Source organism: Cucurbita moschata, unplaced genomic scaffold (genome assembly GCF_002738365.1).
Source record: "Cucurbita moschata cultivar Rifu unplaced genomic scaffold, Cmos_1.0 Cmo_Scf00077, whole genome shotgun sequence".
NCBI lineage: Eukaryota > Viridiplantae > Streptophyta > Magnoliopsida > Cucurbitales > Cucurbitaceae > Cucurbita > Cucurbita moschata.
The window spans coordinates 503,779-525,669 of NW_019268593.1; the positions used below are offsets into that span (position 1 = coordinate 503,779).

A 21,891-nucleotide genomic window follows, 5' to 3' on the forward strand; every position below is an offset into this window, starting at 1 on the left:
TTTTTTTTTTTTTTTTTTTTTTTGGATATTTAAGGGGATCGAGATTAAATCCTGGCCACTATCTTATTTTGTGGGAGACTATAAATACCCACAAATTATTATGTAAAAATTAGATTTGTGATGAATGAAATTGATCTTTGAAATTGAGAAGTTCTCCTTCAAAATCCGAGCATCATCTATGCAAGTTTCATGTCATTCTTGTGCTAGAATTGTGGTTGAGTGAAATTCTCAACCTTCTACTTATTTTTTGGGATTTCTTTTCTCAATATTCATTGTAATTTATCCTGATACAAACAAGTTTATTTTTGTAGGGAATGTATTAAGCACATGGATTTATTAATTACGGTGAACTTTTGTATAAAACGAAGTAAATACAAATAGAGTAACATGAGATAGAAGTAAACATAGTAATAAAAAGAAACTACATAAACTTAAAGGAAGTTAATCACATTTTACAATATAAATATTGTTCAATTGTAGCAAATAAATAGTTTTGAAAACTAGCCACTCCAGATCAATCTATGTTTGGAAAACTAAAATAAAAAAAAAATAAATAAAAATAAAAATATTTTTCAAAAACTTAGTTTGGTGTGAAATTTTGCTTAAAATTCAAATGTTTTTTTTTTAAGGATAAAACATATAATTTTGAAATAAAACAAAAAAAATAAAAAATAGTTATCAATGAATGGGCTCAAGTGACAATGCTGCTTCAACTGTGTGATAGACCATGTGAAGTTAAAATGACAATAATTGTAGGTTCTAAAGCAAAAAAATATGTGGCATTTCATATATTGAGGTGCGGAAAACATATACACACAGACAACTAAAAATAATAGATCCACTATAACGACATTTGGTCTAGTGGTATGATTTTTTTTTTATTTTTTTATTTTTTATTTTTTATTTTTACAAATTAGGTGGAATGAACAAACAAAAATAATGAGTTTAAAATTACCAAACAAAATATCAATTTTCAAATGGAATGGAGACATAAGACCATTCGAAAAAAGAAAAGGACAAAAGAAAAATATTAAATACATTTTCAACTAATGCATTTGTTTGAGAGATATTATGGCCAATATAAGAAAAATATAGCATTAACTAATTTTCATGGACACATATGGATCCTTATCGTACTAAAATCTTAGCATACTAAAATGACGTTATTATTGGTATCAAACCAATAACAATTCATATCAGCTAAATCTTCCAATTGATAATTAGGCCAGAGAAAGAACTTGAATTTATTTTTATATCTATCAACATGTTTGCTACTTTTATCTAAAACTTGATCACGAGTTTTTCTTATTTGCATTATAAAATTATGTATTTCTATGGATATCATTTCTATTTCTAGAATTGAAACAAAAACACGTGCATAAATTTCAAAAGATATGGACCAGTAACTAAAAAAGATAGATCCACTACAAGGCATTTGGTCTAGTGGTATGATTCTTGCTTCGGGTGCGAGAGGTCTCGAGTTTGATTATCAAAATACCCCCAACAATTATATCAAATTGAAGCATGTAATATAATAGATTTGAAATAGGTTTTGTAAACCTTGAACCAAGAAGTAATTCAGATGGATATTTGGAAAAAAAAAGAAAAAAAAAGGAAGCTATATTTAATTATAATTTACAGTGTCTTTATAACATGTTAATTAAAGAGAGGAAACAACAAGAATAAACAAACAAAGGAAATTTGTGTATGTATGATTCTCTTCAAATTTTGGAAACTACGAGGATTCCTCTCCTTGCTTGACATAAAGACTTACTTTTTCGGGACTTGGACCATAAACAGTGAACAATAACATTTAAAGAAGGCCGAGGTAGCATAATCAGTGAACAATAGCATAATCATTCCATGAAGGCCGAGGTAGTCGTATAAAAGAAGATGAGGGTACCACTTTCAAATCATTGCATGAGGACTTGGGAAAGTTTTGTAAAAGGAGACGAGGGTACCACTTTCTATTGCAGAATTTCTATGTGAATAGAGAATGAACCATATTCTTGGGAGATAAGATAGAGCCTCGAGCCTAACTTCAAAGGCATTACACAAATTGTTCTATGATATTTTTTCTAGGAACTCTTTGTTATGTTGTCCGCTGAAGGTTTTAGGAAAGGGACACAGATTCTCTATTGCACTGATCTCCCAATAGAAGTTTTACCTAGGTCATCTGTCATCACAATCCTTTAAGGAAGATGCGCCCAAATAACCAGTGAACAATAACATTTAAAGAAGTTTCAGAGAGCAAGAAGAGGATTGTGATAGAAGTTGCCCTAGGTAAAACTTCTTTAAATGTCTTAGCATATCATGACCTCATAATGAGGAGTCTCTGGGACAACAATAACATATGAACAAGAAATGTCTTAGCCAATTGTGACGGTCATGATTGCTCAAGGCATGTCGCCTAAATAATCGGTAAACAATAACATTGCCCAAATAACCGCCTTGGACAACAAATCGTTTACAAGAATTGTTGAGACATGCAACATGCGACCACAGGCAACACGCCTTGGGCAATCATGACTGTGACATCTGCCCCCACACAATTTATTAGATGAGGCAGACTTTAGGTCTCTCGATGCGCTTCCAGCTGATCTCATAATGAGGAGTCTCTTCCAACCTACTAGGTGCTGTTGAAAATCACTTCTCTGTTTGTTGAGTCTTCATGTCTTCTATGTTCGTGTCTTTCCTACTTTCTTCGCTTGAAACTTTTTCTTATTTGTATGACGTCATACCACCTGCTTCTGCTTGATGTCTTCTTGGTAGAAATAATAACGTTTCAAGTTACTAACGCGGACAACAAGGTTAGTCCGCATCCATAAGAGCAATTGGATTCTATATGATGTCTTCGTAATCTTATGGATAATTTTAACTAGTCCATAGTATTTTTCACACCAGTCTTTGGTTCTTGTTGCTTTGAACTCGAAGTTATTTGAACTTAACTTATATGAACTCTTTATTTTTCTTGAAATTATTGTGGTTGACGCTTCCGACTGACCCTTCTCTTCATCCGTCTAGATGATATTTCTGTGTGAACACGTGTTGCTTCAGTGGTTTGTTTCTGTCTCCCTTCTTCAGTATCTGACCTTGTTTTTGTCTCTCCTGGTGGGGATAAATCCATTATCTGACCTTGTTTTACGTCGTGGTGTTCATGTACTGGCAACAAGGTTTCTATTGAGGTTGGCTCCCCTTTACGTCGTGGTGTTCACTCGAGCTCCCCTTTTCAATTACAACAATAGCAGCAAGCGTAGATTCATCATGGCTATGATTCTTTCTCAACTGTAGTATCGACATCATTTTCAACCCTCTTGATTGATGGATGTTTTTCTGAATGGTCGTCGGGTTAGACTCCATTACTACTAGACATTTTGCTAGGGGCATGTAACTGACTTTGTGTTTCAGCAGAGCGTTCATTCCTGACACGATGTCGAAGTCATCCATTTCAACTATCACTAAAAATTTTGCCTAGTCCAAGGCTCCAGCTTGATTAAAGTTCTCATTGTGACTCTTAAGACAGGTAAAGCTTCCAAACGGCGTTCATCTTTCCTGTATCTTGATGCCAAAGGATGTTAAAATATTTTGCATCGGTCTCCATCATGAGTTGTGGGTGGCTCTATAGTTGACAATTGTGTTCCTTACTACTTTGTGCATTACCCAAACCTCGACATACATAATATATATATATATATATATATATTCATTTAACTATAACACATATGGTCCATGGAAGAATTGTAACTCTTATGCTCATTAATATTATAATGGCTACTACCTAAATTATAACCTAAAGTTGATAATTGATATCCAATTAGCCAACCCTAAATTTGTAATCATTGTGGAGTGATTGAAATTACAATGGAAGTAGTTTAAACTCCTAGTACCTTAAATGAAGTTGGTCTCTTCTAATAAAACACAAATTTCTCTTTAATATCATTAATACAATTATGCTTCATCTTGAACCTACTAAACATGAAAATAAAACTGGGTTCAATTTAACTCCATTTTATTGTCATCTTGAATGACGTGTAGGATATATTCTTGATTTACCTTGATATTTCATATTAGTTAAGCTTTTTGCAAAATCACAATTAGACAACAACAAAGATCAACTTGGGTCTGTTTATTATTTTAAAGAAAATTTCTTTCTCCATCTTATTCCTAATAACTCTGTAACTAAATTCATATTATGTTAAGAAACAAATTTTTTACTAGCAAGAAGTAAAATATGCAACTTTAACTAAAATTTCATCTAAACAAATTTTATTGTCATACAACATAGATTACAATTATAGCCTTCAATAATATACAACCACTACCTAAATTATGACATAAAAATTTGAAAACATAAGTTGTAGTTGAAAATTCCATAAAACAATACCCTAAATCCAAGAACTCGTGTCCAATTAGTAAATCCTAAAGATAGTAGCTAACATCAAGTAATTGAAGCTCCACATGAAGTAATTTAAAGTTCCAGTTACTTAACTAAAGTTTATCTCGTTTTTAATGAAGCATGAGTTGCACTTAAGTTCATGAAATGTTTATAGACTCCAACTCTTAGTACTATTAATGCAATTATATTTCATATGAGTTTGTCATAAATCAAACTATGGTACATTGAATACAACTTTATTTTTTTGTCATACGAAGCAAAATAGAAGAATTAAATCAAACAAACTGATGAACTGAGCCGAATAAATCCAACCCAACCCAAACTGATTAGTTTGATTCATTTGTTGGGTTGTAATTTATTTGATAACACTTGCATATTAGAACAATTCAATATTACATGCCTTATTTACAAGTAAAATACTAGACCATCAACTTTTTGTTTTATAGTCCAACAACTGCTCAAGAAAATAGATTTCAAACTTGAGAGAAAAAAATATATTGAGTAGGAGTTTAAAATATTGCATTTTTTTTAGAAAGGGCATTTGGTCTAGTGGTATGATTCTCGCTTAGGGTGCGAGAGGTCCCGAGTTTAATTCTCGGAATGTGCCCCTATGTTCATTTCTCAAAAGATGAGCCTCAGAGAAAGCAATTCAGCAGCAACCTAGTGTATTATCATTTAATGATAATGCTCTTTTAATATCATTTACTTGTGTACTCCACGATATATGTCTCAACCTAGTGTATTGTCATTTAATGATAATGCTCTTAATATCATTTACTTGTGTACTCCACGATATATGTCTCAAATGGAACTATCAAACTAAAACTTACACTAGATCTAAAACCCTATGTAAATAAAATAACTTCTATTTTTTTTTTCTTCTCTCTACAGTAATTATCGCAAACCCTATGTAAATAATTTAACAGCGGTTTAGATCTAAAAGATATAATAATAATTGCTCACGAATTTCATTAACAAAGAAAATAAATTAAATAATTATGATACATTCCATAAACAACTTAATATATATTTCATAATAAGGGCATTTGGTCTAGTGGTATGATTCTTGCTTTGGGTGCAAGAGGTCTTGAGTTGATTCTTGGAATGCCCATAAAAAAAAAAAACAAAAAAAACAAAATAGTTATCAATGGGGCCTAACCCAAAGGAATGCGTGGCAATACACACCTTCTACTTATATAAATTTCATATATAGACTAGCAACTAAGAATTATAGATCTATTACAAAGGCATTTGGTCTAAGTGGGTATGATTATCGTTTTGACCTTGAGAGGTCTCACGTTCAATTCTTAAAATGCCACCAACAATATTATATGAATTATGAAAGATAATATGATTTAAAATGTGGTTTTTAAACATTGATCCAAGAAGATGAGAATAGAGAATGAAACATATTCTTGGCAGAATAAAACAATATTATATGAATTATGCAAGATAATATGATTTAAAATGTGGTTTTTAAACATTGAACCAAGAAGATGAGAATAGAGAATGAAACATATTCTTGGCAGAATAAAGATCGTATCGAGCCGGACTTCAAAAAGTCATATTACACAATTGTATTCTTTCTAAGAACTTTTCATTGTCTCGAGCCGGACTTCAAAAAGTCAAAACAAATTGTTCAATTGTATTCTTTCTAGGAACTTTTCATTGTCTCGAGCCGGACTTCAAAAGGTCAAAAAGAGTATTATTACACAAATTGTTCAATTGTATTCTTTCTAGGAACTTTTCATTATGTTGTCCGCTGTTGTCACAATCCTTTTAAGGAAGATGCGCCCAAATAACCGATGAAGAAGTTTCAAAGAGCCATAGGTTCGAATCCTGTCACCTTGATGTGGTATTTTCAGGGGCTGAAGTGCAAAGCCCCGTAGTCTATCCGTGGTCAGGAAGGCAGGCATGTTGTCCGCTGTCGTCACATAGGTCATCTGTCGTCACAATCCTTTTAAGAAAGATGCGCCCAAATAACTGATGAAGAAGCTTCAGAGAGCCATATGTTCGAATCCTGTCACCTTAATGTGGTATTCTAAAGGTCCAAAGTGCAAAGCCCCATAGCCTATCCGTAGTCAGAAAGAAAGGCGAACCGCGCACACTAAAAAAAAAAAGAAGATCTTCTTTTCTATCACACATAGAATTGTCATTCTTTTGTCTTTTGAAACCCCTTACCTTATCAGTCATCAGACAGGTTTTTGGTATCATATATCGAGATAATTATTTTGAAAAAGCTATTCCACTAGTGTGACTTAGAAACCCTTTCTTTGTTGTATCAGTCATGCTATTTGAATAGCCTGAAGTCATCATAGCCTCTCCACCAGTTCCGAAGACTCCTTTAGCATCAATGTGCTCCAATGAAAGAGATCAGACCCTTTCCTGAACCAGAATCGGGCACAAAACGTCGAGGAGAAAGTTGAAAGTGAGCTCTTTTCGCGTATACGCAGTCTCGAAACCCAATTAGCCCACGGACTGTCTCCTCAACCCCGGTGAATATGAGTGCTTGGTAAGAGAGAATGTCGAATGAGAAAGACATTCGATTACGGAAACATTCACAACTACAAAAGTGCACTAAACCTAGAATAGATCTTCGACCTAACGATAATGGAACTTCAAGCCCATTTAATCAATCCGCTTTGTACCTTATTGTTGACCAAATTGGATGCACGCCAGGCCTAAATTCTCTCTTAGTCACCCGGAGACGAAAGGAAGATCAGATCCGAAGTTTACGAATCGACGACTGGATCTGAGTTCCACACGCTTTCATTTTCAAAAGCTTCGCTTGCCTATGATACTTTATTCAGGATGTGCAACAATACGGTCATCTCTCAGCCGTGTATAGAGAATTCCTTGATCATTTCCTTGGCGGATAACACAAATGAAATCGCTTCCCTGACAGCACATCTTATGAGTCCATTCTTGTCTTGTTCGTTTGGTGTACTATTCTATACCTCTCTCGATTGATAGAAAGATGTTCGGGAGCTGGGAGGTCCTATCGTGAGGGAACTTTTCTTTTCACGGTAGGAAAAGGTAAAGCGGGAGCTGCATATGTCCACGGTGATCAAGGCAGAGCGACCCCTTCTTTAAAAGAGGTTGGTTTTATCGAAACTGTTAGATCCACTTTCGTTAAAGAAAAAATAGGAGCTTTTGGTTTGGCCGATGTCGATTCGCATGGCAATGCGGACTCGACTCAAGATGAGGATTCCGCTTTTCATACTGCTGCTATGAGCCGAAAGAGCTGGTAAGCTATCTCGATAAACGAAAGGAAAAGGCAGGTACGGGTTGACCTTATTACAAGGGGCAGGGGCCAACCAAAGAAGGTCAGTCGAACTAGGTTAGGACCTTTGATCCGGTTCAGCTAGGTTCTTCCATGAGAGAATGTATGCGTATCGGTATCCTCTTTAGGAACAGTTGCTTCCTCTTTTTGTTTATACGTTTGGAGAAACCTGCTAAGCCCGCCTTTCTTACCAGGTGTGATTCAATCTTTCAGCTTAAACTTTCCTATTGTCCTACGGAAAAGGTAGGAGTACGACTACCTTTTCCTTTTCTTGCCCGAGCCAAGGGATCATTCAGTTTCTACCAAAAAGTTTGCTATCTATTAGTTGCCGTAATCGAATGTATTTCTCATTTCATGTTAGCTCCTCCAAGAGCTTCCTGGTCTGTAGTCGACGAAACCTTGGACTTCTATCGGACTTATAGCATTGCATGGTGAGCTCGCCGTTGAGGGTTGACCTTACAGGTGATCGAGCAGCCTTTCTTTCCCTACCTGGTATGCTTAATTTGGGTTTAATTAATAGTGAGTCGTGCAAGGAAGAAGGAACTAGGAGGTTTAATTTGGGTTCGTTTGAACTAAAAAATGAACCAAAATTTTTCAAACCAAAATTTAAGACTCACTAGCCCAAAGTCCATATGTGGTAAAAAAAACAAACCTTCCGTGGCCCAACCCTTATTCGCAGTCCGCATCCAACCATTTCTTTTTCAACCTACACGTATTCTCCAGGTCAAACTCACATAACTAGTCACAAGATGCGGCCCACAATTGAACGGAAGACAAGTGTCACAATCGCACTCATGGAGCAGTGAGACAATGATTATGTGACATTTGTTCTAATCCAATGAACAAGTCAACCATGCAAAATTAAGATTGAACGAACAATAGCAGTGTATGCTCGAATCCCATTTAGAAGAAATATTTTAGAAAACGTGAGCGAGAAAATACGTTAAAAAAAATTTCAAATAAAGCAATGTTATAAGCTACAAGTGAAGAAACAACAACTGGTCACGTTCTCCTATAGTACATTTTGGGACATTTTAGTCCTGATGGGTGTAGATATGATTTTGAGGACTAATCATACACCCCGTATTGGCACAACAATAATAGTAAAGGCCTATCTAAGATGAAAGCAAGTAAAAGGGGTTTGGAATGAGCATGCCACCATGAACCACAAATTGTTTACAAGAATAGCTGAGACATCTAACATGCAGCCACAGGCAACACGCCTTGGCCAATCATGACCGCGACATCTGCCCTTATACAATTTGTCAATATCTCTATCAACTTGTTCTTCATAAACTCAACGTTGTAGGATGAGGCTGACTTTAGGTCTCGCGACACGCTTCTAGCTGATCTCAGCATTGAGGAGTCTTTTCCAACCTACTAGGAGCTGTTGAAAATTACTTCTCGGTTTGTTAACTCTTCAAGTCTTCTCTGTTGGTGTCTTTTCTACTTTCTTCGCTTGAAACAATTTCTTCTTTGCTTGACGTCATACCACCTGCTTTTATTTGATGTTTTCTTGGTCGAAATAATAATGTTTCAAGTTACTGATGTGGACATCAGGGTTAGTCTGTATCCATAGGAGCAATTGGATTCTATATGATGTCTTCCTAATCTTGTGGACAACTTCGACTAGTTCATAGAATTTTCGCACCAGTCTTTGGTTCTTGTTGCTTTGAACTCAAAGTTGATCTGACCTTAACCATTAGTCAATATTTCTTCTTACATTTTCTCTATCATGTTCTTTCTGTTCATTTATATCAAGTGTGTGCATTGTTGTGTGATTCTAATAACTGGTATCAGAGTGAGGAGAGAGATTCACCACAATCTGTGAAGATGGAAAGTTCAAAGACTGGAATTGAAAAGTTTGATGGATTCGTTATCAGTTTCTAGAAGATGCAGATTGAAGATTATCTATACGAGAAAGAAATTCAAGAACCCATTTTGGGGGTGAAGTTGGATACCATGACCACGGAGGAGTGGAAGCTCAAGGATTGTCACGCCGTAGGGTTAATCTGGTTGACGCTGCCAGGGAACTAAAAAAAGTGCGATTGGAAATGGTCCATACATACAGTTGGGGACCATCTCCAGTTTCTTCATTTCTAGTACCAAAATTTCATGGATTAGATGCCTCACACTGTGCAACGACAACTCTCTATTTTCCTAAGGCTAGTCAGATATCTCATGACCACTCTTTTCCTCCTCACCATATTTAGACACTATAATGTTGATCCAGTATTGTCTTATATAGTTAACGTTCACTCTTTAACGTCCAAAGACATTTTATAACTACCACGAAAATCAAAACATACAAGTTTTACAACATATCATATACTACAAAATAGGGTTAGATTGCTTAATTGGTCGTGGAGAGACGTGTCATCGAGTTGAGTCATAGAGATATACGACTCTTTATCCTAAGAAAAATCTATAGAATTTAAAATCTTGCTGCTCTAATACCAATCTGTCACAACCCAAATTTTAAGGGTTCAAAACTCAATAAGAAACTAAAATTGAGAGTGAAAACAAATAAAAATAAAAGTAAATTAATATAAAATAAGAAAATGTTGTAAAATTAAAATGAGATTGAGAAAACAACACAACATTAAATATAAAATTAGATTAAATTTATCCAAACAAAAAAAAAAAGTGTTTGGGATACAATTACAAAAAAAAAAAAAAAGTACAAAAAAAACTCAAACACAAAGATAGACTAAGGCTACATAACAACCCCATCTGTGAGTGCACAACCTTTGAAGGCTCCCTCATCTCAATGATAAATTTTGGTCTAGAATTCAAAACTTTCAGATCTTACCGTTCCTTAACCAGATTCAAATCCAGATTCTTGAACTCCTAGTACCTTAAATAATGTTGGTATCCTCTCATAAAACAGGAATTTCTCTTAAGATCATTAAATTCTTATAGACTCCAGGCTCAATATCATTAATACAATTATGTTTTATCTTGAACACGCCAAACATGAAACTAAAGTGCGTTCAATTTAACTCCATTTTATTGCCATCTTGAATGATGTGTAGGGTATATTCTTGATTTAAAAGTTCTTGTGACATGACAGTTCATATTAGTTAAGCTTTTTGCAAAATCACAAGTTAAAAGACAACAACGATGAACCTAGGTCTATTACTCAATTCAAAGACAATTTCTTTCTCCATCTTATCAATAATAATAGTTGAACTAAATCCATATTATGCAAAGAAACAAGTTTACGACTCATAAAAACAACTACCTAAATTATGTCCTAAAAATTTGAAAACATAAGTTGTGGTTGATAATTACACAAAAATTTCCCTAAATCCATGAATTCGTGTCCAATTAGTCAATCCTAAAGATTATAACTAGCATATAGTAATTGAAGCTCCACACATGATTGTTGAGTTATGGAGTCTGCTCCCTGTATTTATAGCTTGGTCAATGGCTATATCCGGTAAAGCTATATATGGTACATAGCTATATATAGTAAATGGTTAAATCTGGTAAAGCTATATTTAGTAGACTGAACCATATATATATCCCGTCCAGTAAAGCTCTTAAATGGACTTTTCTATTCTCTGTACTCTCTTGTTGTACATGCCTGAAGTCATCAATAAAAAATCCTTTTAGCCAGAGTTCTCCTTGCAACTTCTCTCTATCCTTCTCTTTGTGTTCATCTAGATCGAGCGTGTGCGTTGTTGTGCGATCCTAACAACTGGTATCGATCCTAACAACTGGTATCAGAGCAAGGCAAAATTCACCACGATCTGTGAAGATGGAAAGTTCAAAGATTGGAATTGAGAAGTTCGATGGATCCGATTTCGGTTTCTGGAAGATGCAGATTGAAGATTATCTGTACCAGAAAGATCTTCACGAACCTCTGTTGGGGGTGAAGCCGGATACCATGACCACGGAACAGTGGAAGCTCAAGGATCGACAAGCCTTAGGGATGATCCGGTTGACGCTATCCAGAAACGTGGCGTTTAACATCATCAAGGAGAAGACAACGTCAGATCTGATGAAGGCGCTGTCAAATATGTATGAAAAACCGTCGGCTATGAACAAGGTGTATTTGATGCGTAGATTGTTCAATCTACAGATGTCTGAAGGTGGACGTGTTGCGGATCATATAAATGAATTCAATATGATCATAAGTCAACTGGGTTCGGTGGAAATTAATTTCGAAGATGAAATTAAAGCGTTGATTTTGATGTCATCCTTACCCGAGTCATGGGATACTGTTGTTGCCGCAATCAGCAGTTCCCGAGGATCTGATAAACTGAAGTTTGATGAAATTCGAGATGTAGTTCTCAGCGAAAGTATTCGCAAACGGGAAACTGGAGATTCATCAGGCAATGCTCTCAGTGTTGATCGAAGGGGAAGAAGCAAATCAAAGAGCTCAAACAAACATGGGCGTTCAAAATCAAAGAACCGGGGAAAATCTCCAAACAAACCCAACGTAACGTGTTGGAGCTGTGGGGGAAAAGGACACTTTCGGACAGATTGTACAAAGCTAAAGAAGAAGCAGAATCATAAATCTGAAGATGATGATGATTCTATATACACAACAGAAGATGCTGAGGACGTTTTAATCCTTAGTGTGGATAGCCCAGCTGAATCCTGGATTTTGGATTCAGGTGCATCTTTCCATTCGTCTCCAAGTAAGGAATTGTTTCGAAATTTCAAATCAGGAAATTTCGGGAAGGTGTATCTTGCCGACAATAAAACCTTGGAGATTGAAGGAAAGGGAGATGTCTCCATACAAACTCCAGCAGGAAATCAATGGACATTACAAGATGTCAGATACATTCCTGGTCTCAAGAAGAACCTGATCTCTATTGGTCAGTTGGATAGCACAGGCTATGCAGCAGAGTTTGGAAAGAGTTCCTGGAAGATTGTGAAGGGCGCCATGGTTGTTGCGCGTGGCACAAAATCTGGAACCTTATACACTACTGCAGAGTGTATAAACATGACTGCTGCTGCTGAGAGTGCTTCCAATTCAAGTCTATGGCACAATAGACTTGGACATATGAGCGTCAAAGGAATGAAGATGCTCACTGCGAAAGGAGCTTTAGAAGGCTTAAAATCTGTTGATATGGGTCTTTGTGAGAGCTGCGTTATGGGCAAACAGAAACGAGTTAGTTTCACAAAGGCTGCCAGAGAACCGAAGAAAGTGCGGTTGGAAATGGTCCATACAGACGTCTGGGGACCATCTCCAGTTTCATCACTTGGTGGATCAAGGTACTACGTCACCTTCATCGATGACTTCAGCAGGAAGGTATGGGTTTACTTTCTGAAACATAAGTCAGATGTGTTTACCACCTTCAAGAAGTGGAAAGCTGAAGTTGAAAATCAGACCGGCTTGAAGATCAAATGCCTGAGGTCTGACAATGGAGGAGAGTACAACAAATCAGAGTTTATAACATTTTGTGCAGCTGAGGGAATTAGATTAATAAGAACAATTCCCGGTAAGGCAAGACAAAATGGTATTGCAGAAAGGATGAACAGAACCTTGAATGAGCGAGCAAGAAGCATGAGGATTCATTCTGGATTGCCAAAGGCATTCTGGGCTGATGCTGTGAACACAGCAGCATATTTGATTAATAGAGGGCCGTCAGTATCCTTGAAGTTCAAATTGCCCGAAGAAGTATGGACAGGAAAAGAACTCAAGTACTCTCACTTGAGAACCTTTGGCTGTACTGCATATGTTCATGTTGATCCAGAGAAGAGAGATAAGCTTGATGCTAAGGCTGTGAAATGCTACTTCATAGGCTATGGCTCTGACATGTTCGGGTATAGGTTTTGGGATGAGAAAAATATGAAGATCCTAAGACACTGTGATGTGACCTTTGATGAAAATGTCATGTACAAGGACAGAGAGAAGATAAACTCTGAGACTACGAAGCAAGTGGGAGTTGAATTTGAGTGGCAAGAAAATTCACACAGTGATGGTACAACAGAAGCTCAAGAAACTCCTGATCCTATTGCTGAAGAACCAGACGTGGCTGATCCTATTGCTGAAGAACCAGACGTGGAGCAAGTTGCACCTGAACAGGTGTTGAGAAGATCATCCAGAACTACCAGAGCACCAGACAGATATTCAACCTCATTACACTATCTGTTGCTGACTGACGAAGGAGAACCAGAGTCCTTTGATGAGGCCCTACAAGTGGAAGATTCAACTAAGTGGGAGCAAGCCATGGATGATGAGATGAGCTCACTTGAAAGGAATAATACGTGGGTGCTGACTGAGTTGCCTACAGGAAAGAGAGCTCTGTTGAACAAATGGGTGTTCAAAATCAAGGTTGAACCAGATGGAAGAAGGAGGTTTAAGGCTCGGTTAGTAGTTAAAGGATATTCACAAAGAAAAGGCATTGATTATGCTGAGATCTTTTCTCCAGTTGTGAAATTAACTACTATCCGAATTCTACTGAGTATTGTTGCATCGGAGAATTTGCACCTTGAGCAAATGGATGTAAAAACGGCATTTTTACATGGAGATCTAGACGAGGAGATCTATATGCAACAACCCGAAGGATTTGCAGCTCCAAGCAAGGAGCACATGGTGTGTAAGCTCAATAAGAGCTTGTATGGACTGAAACAAGCACCGAGACAATGGTACAAGAAGTTTGACTCCTTCATGAGCAAGAGTGGTTTCCACAGAAGTGAAAAGGATCAGTGTTGCTACCTCAAGAAATACACTGATTCTTATGTGTTTCTACTCCTGTATGTGGATGATATACTAATTGCTGGATCAAGTATGAGGGAGATAAACCACCTGAAGGCAAGCTTGTCTTCAGTATTTGAGATGAAAGATTTAGGTGCAGCGAAGCAGATCCTTGGGATGAGGATTTCTCGAGATAGATCCGCTGGCACATTAAAACTATCCCAAGAGCAGTACATTGAGAAGGTGTTGTCCAAATTCAAGATGAATAACGCAAAACCCAGGACTACCCCCTTGGCAAATCATATTAAATTGTCAAAGGGGCAATCTCCCAAGACAGTTGAGGAACGTGAGCACATGGCATCAGTTCCGTACGCTTCTGCAGTTGGGAGTTTGATGTATGCTATGGTCTGCACTAGACCTGACATAACACATGCAGTGGGAGTTGTTAGCAAGTACATGGCAAATCCAGGGAAGGAACATTGGGAAGCTGTGAAGTGGCTTCTAAGATATCTGAGAGGTACATCCAATACTACACTTTGTTATGGCAATGGCAAAGTAGTTCTGCAAGGTTTTGTGGATGCTGATCTGAGTGGAGATGTAGACTCCAGCAAGAGCACATCTGGGTATATCTACACTATAGATGGAACAGCAGTGAGTTGGATGTCTAAGCTTCAGAAATGCGTTGCTCTTTCATCTACTGAAGCTGAGTACGTGGCCATAGCTGAAGCTGGAAAGGAGATGATATGGATGACAGACTATCTAGAAGAATTAGGCCGGAAGCAGTGCAAGAAGATCCTTTATACAGATAGTCAGAGTGCCATACAGTTGGTGAAAAACCCAGTCTATCATTCAAGAACAAAACACATTAGAAGACGGTACCATTTCACTCGCAGGTTAGTGGAAGAAGGCGATATGTGTTTGGAGAAGATAGAGGGTGCAAAGAATCCAGCAGATATGTTGACAAAATGTGTTGATGTTGGAAAATTAAAGCTATGCAAAGCCCTAATTGGTATGGTGTAGGATCAGTCTCCAAGTGGGAGAATTGTTGAGTTATGGAGTCTGCTCCCTGTATTTATAGCTTGGTCAATGGCTATATCCGGTAAAGCTATATATGGTACATAGCTATATATAGTAAATGGTTAAATCTGGTAAAGCTATATTTAGTAGACTGAACCATATATATATCCCGTCCAGTAAAGCTCTTAAATGGACTTTTCTATTCTCTGTACTCTCTTGTTGTACATGCCTGAAGTCATCAATAAAAAATCCTTTTAGCCAGAGTTCTCCTTGCAACTTCTCTCTATCCTTCTCTTTGTGTTCATCTAGATCGAGCGTGTGCGTTGTTGTGCGATCCTAACAACTGGTATCGATCCTAACAACGAAGTAATTTAAAGTTCCCCTTACCTAACAAAAGTTCATCTCATCTTTAATGAAGCATGAATTGCACTGAAGTTCATGAAATGCTTATAGACTCCAACTCTGAGTACTATTAATGCAATTATGTTTCATATGAGTTTGTCATAAATGAAACTAAGGTGCATTTGATTGAGTTATTTGGATTAGATTTGATCTAGTTATTTGAATTAAATTTGATCTAGTTATTTGAATTAGATTTGATTTAGTCATTCTTCAATTGGATGAGAGATTTCTCCCAATTCTTCTGATCTTTCCAGTTTTCCTTTTCTGTTCCTAACATTTTGGTATTAGAGCCATGCTCTAAACTAGTTAAAACTAGAAGTAGCAGTCTTCTACGTGTGTCATAATAAAAGTATGTCGATGGAGAGTCCACTTGTGCAGTCTGCTGGAGGAAGGAGCCAAGGTCGTGGAAGCTTTAGAGACAGAGGGAGGGGATGAGGCAGACAAACCTTCAACAAGGCCATAGTGGAGTGCTATAACTGTCACAAGCTAGGACATTTTCAATGGGAATGTCAAAGCAATTCCGGACGAGGCAGACAAACCTTTAACAAGGCCACAGTAGAGTGCAATAACTGTCACAAGCTAGGACATTTTCAATGGAAATGTCAAAGCAAGAAGAAGGAGACAAACTATGCAGAGAATCGAGAAGAGATGTCGCCGATGGCTTACGTGAATATGAATAAGGCCAATAGAGAAGATATGTGGTTCCTTGACTCGGGATGTAGTAATCATATGTGTGGGAAGAAGGAATATTTTTCAGATTTTGATGGAAGTTTCAAAGATTTAGTGAAGCTGGGAACCAACTCAAGCATGGTTGTAACCGGAAAGGGTAATGTACGGTTGGAAGTGAATAGAATCATAATGATAATCACAGGAGTGTTCTATGTGCCAGACTTGAGGAACAATTTGTTGAGTAGTGGTAAATTGCAAGCAAAGGGGGTTACCTCTTTGTTTCAAAATGGAACATGCAAGGTGTTTCATCCTGAGAGAGGCTTAATCATGGAGACAAAGATGTCTGTCAATCGAATGTTGATATTTCGTATTGCATGCTATATCGCAGCCTGTAGCAGCCGTTCAGACTCAATTGAAACTTATGGGGAGAAGTGGTTCAAGGTCTCTATCGTACACTCACCGCTCCAATTCCTATCGCCATAGCCAGAGAAGCAGAAGGGACCCAAGTCCTTCCCCCTATCATTCCACTACCCATTCCAAGAGAAGCAGTCGTTCAAGTTCCCTCAACTGCCAACGCAGAAGTAGGTCTTGCTCATTATCTTCTTTCCCCAAATCGTCCAGTTCTAGTCCTAGTCGTGCATCCTTTGATCAGAATCATTCCATAGAGAAGCTTAAGAAAGAGGAAAAAGAGAAGAAAAGGCGTGAAGCAGAGTTGAAGAAGTTAGAAGAAGATGCAACTAGGAGGATGGAAGAATTAATTAATTCAGAAGAAGGTTGAAGAAAGGTTAAACTCTGAAGAGACCAAATTAGAAATACGGAGGTGAATAGAGAAAGGTCGCACGATGTTGTTTGATAATGTTGATGTGCAGCTTGAGAAAGAGAAAGAAGCCGCTCTTACTGCTACAAGACAAAAAGAAGAACAAGTACGAAAAGAGAGAGAAGAGCAAGATAAAATGCTGGAAGAGAATAGAAGAAGGGAAGAAAATGCACAGCGACGATTAATTCTGGAGCTACAGCGGAAGGAAGAAGAACAACATTGTGAGCTCGAGTTAATTCAGAGACAAAAAGAGGAGACAGCTCAAAGAACTAGATTAGATGATAAGCGTTTGAGTTATGTTTTGCTGGGAGTTAGTGAAGAGTCAAAAGCTTACAAACTCTATGATATAGAAGCTGCAGATGAAAATAATGATATAGAAGCGGCAGATGAAAATACTGCATAGGAAAATATTTCATCAGGCTCTTTGGCTGAAGCAAGCTCTCCTAGCTCAAATAAGGCAAGGAATAAGAGACCACCAGTCAGGATGAGAGACTATTCAATAGGAGAAGATTTTTGTGAAGATGTTGATGAAGCAGTCTGGATGAGAGACTATGCAATAGGAGAAGTTTTTTTGTAAAGAAGATGATGAAGCTCAGCCATGTTTACCCCTACTGAACTTGCAAACTTTGTAAACTTTAAAGAAGCATTGAAGAGTGAGAAATGGAGGCAAGCCATGGATTTGGAGCAATAAACAGAAATGGCACATGGGAATTGATGAAGTTACCTGGTGGATGTTTAGTATGAGGTCGTAGATATAAACTGATTACTATTCGTGTTTAGTTTAAGGGAGGGATTGTTAGCATTATATTTGATTGAGTTATTTGGATTAGATTTGATACTAGTTATTTGAATTAGATTTGATTTAGTCATTCTTCAATTGGATGAGAGATTTCTCCCAATTCTTCTGATCTTTGCAGTTTTCTTTTTCTGTTCCTAACATAACATGTCATTCTTAAAAAACTAGGACACCGATGTGACAATGATATATTAATTAAAAATAATTATTTCAAAAAATTTATCAATAAAATATTATAAATAAATTCATATAAATAAGTTTATATATTTGTATACTTAAAAAAAAGCTTAATGTACGGTTCACTCTCAAAATATATTCAAAGTCAAGTATCTGATACGATGGATTATAAATTTGTAATGTATCCATTGTATTAACAAGTGTTCAGTACATGCCCAACACGTGTCAAATTAGTGACACTAAGTTATTCTCATGCTTCCTTTACACCATTTAAAGTAGTTTGAAAACTAGCATGTCAAATATTATAATTGACTAACTACAACTTCAATTTTGTGCTTTAAGGACGGTTTTGACCAATGAGAAATAAAATCCTTAATTTAGTACATGGTAGCAAAGATGGACATGAGACTGAGTTATTTTCATATGGAAAGAGATTTATCCTTAAAGTTATATCCCATATCCTCTTTTAACCAATTATTTAGTTTTATTTAGTATGTTTTAGAAAGATAGTCATCAATAGCAAAAAATAAATAAATAAATAAATAAATAAATAAATCAATAGCAATAAAATAAAATAAAATAAATAGATTAAATTAGCCAAAAGTAATGACTAACATAAATTAAAAAAAAATGAATTGACTAAATTGGCTCATTGCTAACATAATTTAAAAAAAAATGTAACAAACCCAGAAGTAAGATGAGGAACACAAGTAAAAAAAAAAATAAAAAAAAAAAAACAAACATCCAAAAATCAAGATTTGGAAAGTGTTAAAATAGTTTTGATATATAAACATTTCAAAGACTTTACTCATGCATCATAAAATCTAACACTAGAGCATCATAAAATTTAGAGAAATGATTGAAATTGATGTCATGTTCATATAGGTTGACTTTAATACAAAAGACAAATCAAACTTTCTTAAGGATAAATTGGGGACACCAGCCTAAGCTAATCAGGTAGGTGGCCTTACCATCCGTACGGTTATATTTGATGTTAACTATGCCCGTGGTTCTGGAAGTGTCATATGTATTGATATGTGTGAAATGTTTGTGAATACATATGCTTATGATATGTTATAATATGTGAATTGTATGATAATACTTATGGTACCATGTGTTCAATGGTATATTTGAGATAGGATACGAGGAGGATGCACTAAACGTAATGAAACGATAGGAGTAAGACATGTTCATGAAACGTTATGGTTTGATTACGTATCAAAGTGCTATGGGTATGACAGATTGATAAAAACGATATGGTCACGATTGATTCATAAAACAATACGATTAAGTTATCGGTAGAAAGAGATAGGATTATGATAGATTGATAGAACGATAGCATTACGATACTTTCCTGTAATGTTATGACTAAGGTACGTTCAGGTAACGACACAACTATGATATGTCTAAGGACGATAAGACTATGATAAATTAGGGAAGGATATAACCACGAAGTTTTTACGATATGATATGATTATGATACGACATGTGAAGGGCGGATATATATCCAACAAGTGTCAAAGAGGGACGCAAGAATAAATTATTCTCAAGCTTTCTTTACATCGGTCAAAGAGTATTTGATAAGCTTTCAAAATTAAGGGTTTTCTTTTTTCTTTCATTCTCCCTTTTCACGTTTAATTCTTTTCTTTTTAAATAAAAAAAAGTTTAATGTGAGACTGAAGAAGTTAGAAAGGAGAAAGAAATGAATGTAATAAAACTTTTCCGTCGGTAGGAATGGAAATGGTGAATGGGTCCTTGACGATAGTCGACCACTATACTCTGGTTTTGGATGTAAGTGATGATTATCATTCATATGAGTTGTGTCAATACCACACCGTTATTAAGAGGAAGTAAAGTAGAGTAGAATAGATCAAGCGATCCATTTGTTGAGAGTATTGTAAGAGGCACACAAGTAAGAATGTTGGATATAACTACTCTTTCACATCTAAGGGATGAGTCTCATAGATCCAACTACAATATCAAAGAAACTTCAGGTGGTAGGGATGAGTCTTAAATATACTAACAAGTACTAGTAGATCCAACTACAATATCAAAGAAACTTCAGGTGGTAGGGATGAGTCTTAAATATACTAACAAGTACTAGTAACACTAGTCTCAATGACTTAAAGAATACAACTATTATCTCGAACTATAAACAATTTAATTCCAATCTATTCTAATGGACAAACGCTTTATTAGATTCTATTGTAAGATTTCACTTCATCAATTTAAGTAGCGAGCGTTCAACTACAACTATAAATATCAAATTCTCAACTACAACTATAAATATCAAATTCTTAAGTATTCGTGAACAAAATCGGCCTAACAATGTCTATTGGAACTATCTCATGTCTCTTGGAACTATTTACCAAAGGTGGTAGGAATTTAAGTAGTGGGTTCTAAGTACAAGTAGTGGGTTCATTCTCAACTACAACTATAAATATCAAATTCTTAAAGTAGTGGGTTCATTCTCAACTATAACTATAAATATCAAATTCTTAAGTATTCGTGAACAAAATCGGCCTAACAATGTCTTGGAACTATTTAAGTGGTAGGAATTTAAGTAGTGGGTTCTACTAAACAAAATCGGCCTAACAATGTCTATTGGAACTATTTAAATTTAAGTAGTGGGTATTTAAATTTAAGTAGTGGGTTCTCTTAAACAAAATCGGCCTAACATGTCTATTGGAACTATTTAAGTGGTAGGAATTATTCTTATTTCTTTTCTTTTAGATTATCTGTGGTCGGGAGTAAATCGATGGTCGGTAGTAAATCGAACAAAGTGCCTATCCAAAATAAAAGGGCCCAACCAGATTCGAACTGGTGACCTCTTGATCTGCAGTCAAATGCTCTACCACTGAGCTATGGACCCATTTTGCATGATTTTGACCTTAGTGACCCCTTCTAGAGTGTCAGTCCAAAAGTGTAAAAAGTGTATCCAAAATAAAAGGGTCCAACCAAGTTCAAACGGGTGACTGGTCAAATTCTCTACCACTGAGCCATGGATCCATTTTGTAGGATTTTAACCTTAGTGACCCCTTAGACATAGTGTCGGTCCAAAAAGTGTAACAAATTTCTATCCAAGATAGAAGGGCCCAACTAGGTTCGAATTTGTGACCTCTTGACCTGCAATCAAATGCTTTAACATTGAGCTATGGACCCATTTTGTATGATCTCAACCTTAGTGACCCCTTCTACAGATTATCGGTCCAAAAGTGACCCTACCGAATCGGCTATGGACCAACTTTGTATAAATTGGTGGATTTTGCAAAGCTAGAGGTGGTAGTATCCTTACAGATTTTCACAAGGTGTTTTCAACTTCTTTTAGAGGTAATTGAACTTTTGAGTCCATGCAAATAATTGGTTGGATTAGTATGAGTTTGAGAAGACAGAGGAGAGAAGAGAGACTTTGTTAGAAACTCTCCCATAGGTAATCTCCCAAGGTGTTTTCAACTTCTTTTATAGGTAGAATTTTAAAATCAAACCACAACAAAATTTACTTCTATCTAGCAAAATTATTTTTTTGTTTGAAACAAGATTATTTTTTTTTTCTAAAACTAAATTTTACTCTCGAATAAATTTTAATAGTTTTTTTATTTCAATTTTCTTTAAAATTTGTGTACACAGGGTACAATGGAAATAATACTTTTTTTTTTTTTTTTTTTAATTTTTTTTTACT

General features: G+C 36.1%; 2 non-coding genes and 1 pseudogene across 2 annotated transcripts; 2 read left to right on the top strand and 1 right to left on the bottom strand.

Moving 5' to 3' along the window:
• Nucleotides 1-4,931: 4,931 nt before the first annotated feature.
• On the top strand, nucleotides 4,932-5,003 carry TRNAP-AGG. The gene has a single exon. It is a non-coding gene; the product is annotated as a tRNA-Pro (tRNA).
• An 11,840-nt stretch (nucleotides 5,004-16,843) lies between these two features.
• LOC111438538 overlaps nucleotides 16,844-21,891 on the top strand; it is a 14,603-nt pseudogene continuing 9,555 nt past the window's right edge.
• Nucleotides 21,013-21,084, bottom strand: TRNAC-GCA. Its single transcript has one exon. It is a non-coding gene; the product is annotated as a tRNA-Cys (tRNA).